The sequence below is a fragment of the Sitophilus oryzae genome, unplaced genomic scaffold, assembly GCF_002938485.1.
Source record: "Sitophilus oryzae breed Bouriz unplaced genomic scaffold, Soryzae_2.0 scaffold_1720_pilon_pilon, whole genome shotgun sequence".
Lineage (NCBI taxonomy): Eukaryota > Metazoa > Arthropoda > Insecta > Coleoptera > Curculionidae > Sitophilus > Sitophilus oryzae.
This window is the reverse complement of record NW_022146414.1, coordinates 44,533-52,484: the sequence shown is the minus strand read 5'-3', so window position 1 is coordinate 52,484 and position 7,952 is coordinate 44,533.

Sequence of the window (7,952 nt, the reverse complement as noted above, 5' to 3'; positions counted from 1 at the left end):
GGGTTGGGGTATCCATAGGTGAAAACTACATTGCTAACTTCCACCACTGTTCTAACCCAACTTCTTCTGCTGAATTTCAGAGTCGATATTGGCCTTTTTCGAAATCAAACTGCCAAGGTAATTAAATTTGCTACATATTCTGATAATTCTTCTCCGATTCAGCATTGTTATGATACACATGAATTTAGTTTTATCGATGGTCAGTTTAAGGCTCATATGCCCAGGTATATGTGTTCAGCATTTCTTGTAATTGCTGAAAAATTTTTGCAACTAGAGCGCAGTCATCAGCGTGTTTTGCTATCCACTATAATAGAGAGTGCTGCCATGAATACGTTGAACAGGAGAGGAGATAAGGCACATCCCTGCCTAACACCTCTATTTGTCAGGAAGGGATCGCTCAGTGATCCATGATGAGACACTCTGGACTTGTTGTTATGGAGGCTTTTACACACTGTAAGAAATTTGTTGGGTACTCCAAACTTTTGCATAATTGCCCAAAGTGCATCTCTGTTTACAGAGTCGAATGCTTTTATTAGGTCAAAGGTGGAATTTAGTAAAATTAAATTGACCGTGATAATTCATTTAATAAATTCAAACTAAAACTAACAAAATTATTTTGTAATATTTAATATTGGTAATCTTCTTTTTGATACAAATAACTGATACAGCAACACTGATTTTCGTCTTCACTAAATAAACATTTGCTGCCATTCTACGTATGTATATCCGAATGATGATATATCTATAAGTATAATAAATACAATTTTACAGTAATTGGCAGTGATGAAAATGACAATGACCTAACATTATTTCTTTTTTCGGGCAACTTTCTTTGTCGGTAAAATATTCTTAGGGGAATTATCTTTTCGGGCAATTTTCCATTAGGGCAATTTTCATTTTGGTGATTTGCTTTCGGTCAATTTTCCTTAAGCTATTTGTTTTCGGGTAATTTTCCCGATACAATTTTTTTATATAAGTATCTTACCGACCACTCTATCAAAAAACGTGCTATTGTTGAACGCCAACGATAAAGTATTTCATTAAACTATTGCCAACCACCATTGAATTGTTACCAGCAACGCCAAATAAAACCTTTAAATAAAAGAAGTAAGGAATTCAATGGAAGAATTTCACAAGAAGAGGCAATTTGTTAAAGATGCACCATAAACTATTTGGCAGCGCCCGTCCAACGTAGAAAGTACGATCGCTGCCTATCAAGTGCTCAGCTTCCGTTCATTGTGAAGCAGCCTTAACCTATTGGACTGGCCGCAACGCCTACCAGACGATTATTTAAGAATGCCTAAGAGGATTCGCGATATTTTTCCTATTGCATTCCTAAACGCGATCTTATATTTCCATATTATTTACATGAATAAGCAATTTTCTGATTTAATAAATGTTACTCTTCGATTGTTTTAAGTAAATAGATATTACCTATATGAATTATTCTTAACGCAGAGTAATTTCAAGTACTAATTATTGAAAGACCTCGCGGAGAACAATCTTCAAAGGGCACTTCAAAGTACGGATTATTAAAAAGTTTATGTACAGGGTGTCTCAAAGACGAGAGTGGCCATGTCGGAAACTATGAGATACCAAGGGGATGAAATGAGGAAATAGTTGTGCAATTTTCTGCCCTATAAAAAAGAGACCTGGATCTTTTACTTCCTTTTTAAAAGCTTATGATATTCGAAATGCAATGATCTATCAAACTTTTACATAAAAAATGTTGTTTTTTTTTACAAACATAACCACAACGATCCATATATCGTTCAACACTATCCCTCTTCAACACATTGCCTCTTAGGGGACTCCATGTACATACTCTTAGGTAAGGAAGACAATAGTTTTTTGATAAATGATACGAACTGCTCTATTTTTTCTTTAGATATAAACCAGTCAAATCAAATTAGGGATCACTTTGATAAATTTCGTTTAAACAAAGAAAATATATTTATTAAAACATATTTGTTTATGTCTCAACTAGTTGAAGCCTGGCGCATCCGCTACATCAGGAAAAAAATAGTATATTAAGCAACGAGTTTCGAAAATGGCGTTTTGCACATGAGTTCGACAGTTTGTTGGCTCGAGCCGCTGGCTAGAGCCACAAGGCGAACGAGTGTACAAAGAAGTTTTCGAACGAGTTTTTTACGCTATTTTTTCTACGACTACAAATTAGCAGCAGACTGACTCAGTTTTTGCCAGTTTTGTGGAATAATTTGCGATGTAATGATGACACTTTTCTGACGGCTGCGTTGCGTTTGGCGTTTCACCAAGAACAGTTAACCTAATAGGACTGCTCATTCAGCCAAAAGTGTCCGCCAGGTGCATGCGAAAACTACTCGCTTTGTGACGTCATTGTAGCCCTTGTCATGGTTATTAGTCCTTATCCGGCAACCAATAATACACACGTGCATTTATTGGTTTACCGTCTAAAACGATTCATTATTTAGTTTATTTATTTAAACACCTTATATGTATGCGGTATAGAAAATTAACTGTATAAATCGTATTTAAATACTCGGATAATGCATTTTTAAGAACAGCGGTTCCCAGCGTCACCTTTTGCAGGCATTCTTTTTAGACTGTCTCCATATTTTGCTTTAAAATAGTGTAAACAAAAATCATTGGGCACTTAGTAATGGCTGTATGTACAATCCACAACACAAATGAACGTATTTATACACTCTATAGCTCTAAAAACTTTAAAGACACCTTTTCACATTTTAAAATTGACAAAATAATTAACTCAAAATTTCTCAGCTGTTATTTTTATAAGTTTACCATGGGCAACTAATAATACACTATCACGACAGCATACAGCGAAGGCTTTATTAAGGGCTACAATGACGTCACAACTATCAGCTGAAGCGCGGGAAGAGGCGAACGTACGTCTTATGAGGATGAGCAATCCTATTAATTTACCGTTCTTGGCGTTTCACCTAAATATTGGAGGTTAAAAAGGTTAGAAATTGGCACATGTTGTGTGCACGCACACTCACACTCACACAACCACACCTACACTAGTGCACACTGATGTAACTGTGTGATAAGAGGTGACATGTCCCTATCATTTAAGTGCAGTAGCTCTCTAGTTGACAGTAGACACAAAACAGTCATCTGTAGCTAGATACTAGTTGGTCACGTAGGCACGAATATATCTGCACATTTTCTAATTGTTGTAACTCCCTTTTATTGTTATTTGGTAACACGGAATACTACTAACTAGTATAGTTTTATTTCAAGACCATAACATATTACATGGTGTCAGGCTGGTACGGGTAAAAATTCCGCTAGAAAAAGGAAACAATTTAAAGAGAAATTGCATTAAGAAGAATGGAAACTTGTTTCAATAATTAGAACCCCTAGTCTTAGATGGAAATGTTGCAGAGAGCTGGAAGAGATTCAGCCAAAATTTGATATGTGTCAACAGCGACAGATCTAGAGTCGAAATCTGAAGATAAGAAAGTGGCAGTCTTTTTAAACCTGATAGGTGATGAAGGACTAGGGTATTTAATAGTTTCAGTTTTGAAAATGGAGATGAGAAAAAGTTAGATAAAATCAGAGAGAAGTTTCATGAATACTGTTCACCAAAAACAAATATCACGTTTGAGAGGTACAGATTCAACAGTATATGCCAAAAAGAAGGTCAGAATTTTGATAATTTCTTAACAGAATTAAGAAAAGCTATTAAGACAACACAATACAAGGATCATGATGACATGATAAGGGACAGAATTGTAATGGGAATACTGGACAAAGTAATACAAGAGAGATTGTTACGAGAACCAAAACTTACTTTAGAAAAAGCAGTAGATGTTTGCAGAGCAACCGAGTCAAGTAAATCGCAGTCAAAAGAAATATTAAGAAATGAAAGTTAAGTGGATGCTGTACAGAAAAATAGTGATCAAGAAAACAATAAGAAACCATGTAACTTTTGTGGGTACAAACATGGCAAGTCTGTTAAATGTCCTGCATATGGGAAAACATGTGCAAAATGCCAAGGTCGGAATCATTTTGCTGCTGTGTGTAGGAAAAAAGAAGTCAGACCAGAAAGAAACAACAAAACCAAGGAGAAAAAAGTTCATGAAGTTGAAGCATATAGTTGCAAGGTGAATACTGAAGATGATGACACAAGTGATGAGTATTTTGTTGATGGTATACAGTCAATCGGGTCCGTAAAAGCAAACTTATGTTGGAAGCAGGAGGTATGTGTTAATAATCAGTTAGTTGAGTTCAAGTTAGATACAGGTGCTGAAGTGAGTGTATTTATCCCACTTGCAGTTGAAAAATTGAAACTGAAAGATAAAGCCAATAAAACTGGAGTTACCCTTGTATCATATGGTGATAATAAGTTCAGAATTAAACCACAAGGTGAAATTTTATTAGACTGTAAAGTTGGTGAGAATGTGGCTCAAGTTTTATTTATTGTAGTAGATACACTTGATCAATTACCTTTACTTGGACTTCAGGCTTGTGTAGATTTAAAATTAATAAAGAAAGTAGCTAGTATAAATGTTAATTGTAAATCTCTTGATAATGTATATTTTAGATCTCTTGATGATATAGTAAATAAATATCCTAGTGTTTTTAATGGGTTGGGTAAATATCCAACAGAACATCATATTACATTAAAGAAAGATTTTGTACCGCATGTGCAACCGCTCAGAAGGATTCCTCATATTTTACGAGATAGACTAAAAAGTAAGTTAAATGAGCTTGAGAAACAAGGTGTCATTTGTAAAGTTGATAAGCCTACTGAGTGGGTGAATGCACTTGTGATTGTGGAAAAAACAAATGGTGATTTGCGTCTTTGTTTAGATCCTAAGTATTTAAATAAACCAATTCAAAGAGAGTATTTTTCAATCCCAACTGCAGATGAAATCGCTGCTACCTTATGTAACAGAGAGTTTTTTACTATGTTAGATATGAAAGATGGATATCTACAAGTAAAGATAGATGAAGAAAGTTCAGATTATTGCACTTTTGCTACTCCATTTGGTAGGTACAAATATTGTCGTTTACCTTTTGGATTGTGCTCCGCACCAGAGTGTTTCAAAGAAAAATTATGAAATATTTGGTGACATTGATGGTATTGGATTATATTTTGATGATATAATTGTCACAGGAAAAAATGAGAAAGAGCATGATAAAAATTTGCACTTGGTATTGGAAAGAGCTCTCAGTTATGGTATTAAATTTTAATAGAAATAAAATACAGTTTAAGTGTAAATCAGTTAAATTTATGGGTCAAATTTATTCTAAAGATGGCATAAAATTAAATCAAAATTATGTAGAAATATATTAAAAATTTAGGAATGAGAAAATTAAATCAGACGATTAAAATTTTAGGAATGGCCAGTTTTTTGGAAAAGCAAGTTTGTTCCTAATATGTCTAAAATTACTTCCTCCTTAAGAGATTTAACTAAAATTGAAAATGAGTTTAACTGGCTAGATATTCATGAGAAATCATTAAATGAGTTAAAACACCTTTTAACATCAGCTCCAATATTGTCATTCTTTGATCCAAGTAAAAATGTAGAAGTGGGACTGATGCATCTAAAGACGGGTTAGGAGCCTGTTTACTCCAAGATGGACACCCTATTGCATTTGCGTCTAGAAGCTTGAGTTCAGCTGAGAAAAAATATGCCCAGATTGAAAAAGAAATGTTGGCAATTGTTTTTAGTATACAGAAATTCATTTTTGTTTTATGGTCTGGACGTAAAAGTCAACACTGATCATAAGCCTCTAGAAGCAATTTTTTGTAAAGATTTGGCATCAATAACACCAAGATTACAAAGAATGCGTTTACGTTTATTAAATTATAAATTAAATTGTGTCACTCGTAGGTAAATATTTGTTTTATCGCAGATACCCTATCACGTGCTTTTCTTCTTGATACAGGATTAAGATCAGACAGAGAATTTGATTATGTTATACACTGTATTAATAAGTATCTTCCTATGTCTGAAACTAGGAAATATCAGTTTAAAAATGCTTTAAGTAATGATAAAGACCTACAGTTAGTAATCAAATATTGTGAAAATACATGGCCAGAACAGAAAAAGAAAGTTCCTCTAAATATTTGGAAGTATTTTCATTTAAGAGACAAACTTTTTGTTTCAGATAGTTTATTATTTTGAGACTACAAAATAGTTGTTCCTCAAGAACTTCGTAAAGAAATGCTAAAATTATTACATGAAGGTCATTTTGGTATCAGAAAAACAAAATCCATAGGTACGTCAAATATTTTATTGGCCTAGAATGACTTATGATATTGAATCATTTATAAAAGATTGTAGAATTTGTGAAACTTATGCTAAACGATATCAGAAAGAAACATTAATGCTGTATCCTATTTCAAGTCGACCGTGGGAAAGAATTGAAAGCCCAGATATTTTTACTTTTAATAATCAGAGTTTTCTAATAGCATTTGATTCATTCTCTAATTGGCTTGAAATTATTACCTAATAAACAAATCCATAAAATCTAGCAATTTTAGTTTTAAGAAGAGTATTTTCTACTCATGGTTCGCCAGATTGTGTAATTTCTGATAATGTTCCTTTTAACAGTTGTGAATTTAAATCATTTGCTAGAGAGTGGAATTTTGAAGTTGTAACAAGAAGTCCTAATTATCCTCGCTCAAACGGTCTTGCTGAAAGAGGAGTAGGTATTGCGAAAAATATAATTAAAAAGCAGAGGCAAAGTGTTAGCCTTGATATAGCATTGTTACAGTATCGGAACTCCCCTCTCAAATATATTGATTATAGTCCTGCACAATTACTTATGAGCCGTAATTGTAAAACTAAATTACCTAGTAATAATGAATTTTTAAAGACCAAATTGTGTCAAAATGTTTGCTAAAAGGAAACTACCAAAGGCCAAAGGGGTGTTATAAGAATGTTACAATGAACCCGGGCTAATAGATTTAAAACCGATTTGTCCTAATGCAGATATTAATGTATATAATCATGTAAAAAAGTGGAAGCCAGGTCAAGTTATTTGTGAGCACTCCACTCCAGATCGTATTTAATCCAAGAGATAGGTAGAAAATAATGTTGTTAGAAGAAATAGAATCGATTTAAAGGAAAGCACAAATAAGTTTGTTCCTAATGTTCCGCCTCTTTATGAATGCTCTACTAGTAATAGTAATTTAAAGAATGTAGAACAACCAGCAGAACTTGTGGAAGGATTATCTGAAGCTGATCTAGAAATTGAACTTGATAAATGTCCTAGTATAACTAAACAGCTGAATCCTAAAACAAGATCTGGTAGGGTTGTAAGAAAACCTCAAAAACTAGATTTATGATGGGGGAGATGTGTGATAAGAGGTGACATGTCCCTATCATTTAAGTGCAGTAGCTCTCTAGTTGACAGTAGACACAAAACAGTCATCTGTAGCTAGATACTAGTTGGTCACGTAGGCACGAATATATCTGCACATTTTCTAATTGTTGTAACTCCCTTTTATTGTTATTTGGTAACACAGATACTACTGCCTAGTATAGTTTTTATTTCCAGAGACCATAACATATTACAGTAACTGCCTTCAGGCTTCATCAGTACAGTAAGGAATCAGGAAGCGCAGAAACCGATCCCAAAACACAAAAACCAGAGCAAACGATTACAGCGAGGCACCGTGTGCAACACAGGAGATGGAAAAAAAAGATGAAAAGAAACGAAAATAAAAGATGGAAAATAAAAGGAGCAAACGGGAACCTAAAGCCCCAATTTGTAGCCAAGAACCAGAGTCGCCTAGGATTGTGGGCTTCGTCCAGGACAGCTGCGGATGTAGCCAACAGCAACCCGACGCAATACCCTTAGCCGTAGTACCAATATGAAAAAGAAAAATAGTAGAGGGGAAATGTATAAAAAGAAGAAAAAAGATTAAGCGGCTCAGCCCTCAACAACTCGTAACTAATTATATACCAGCAATATTACGTAGCTTTACA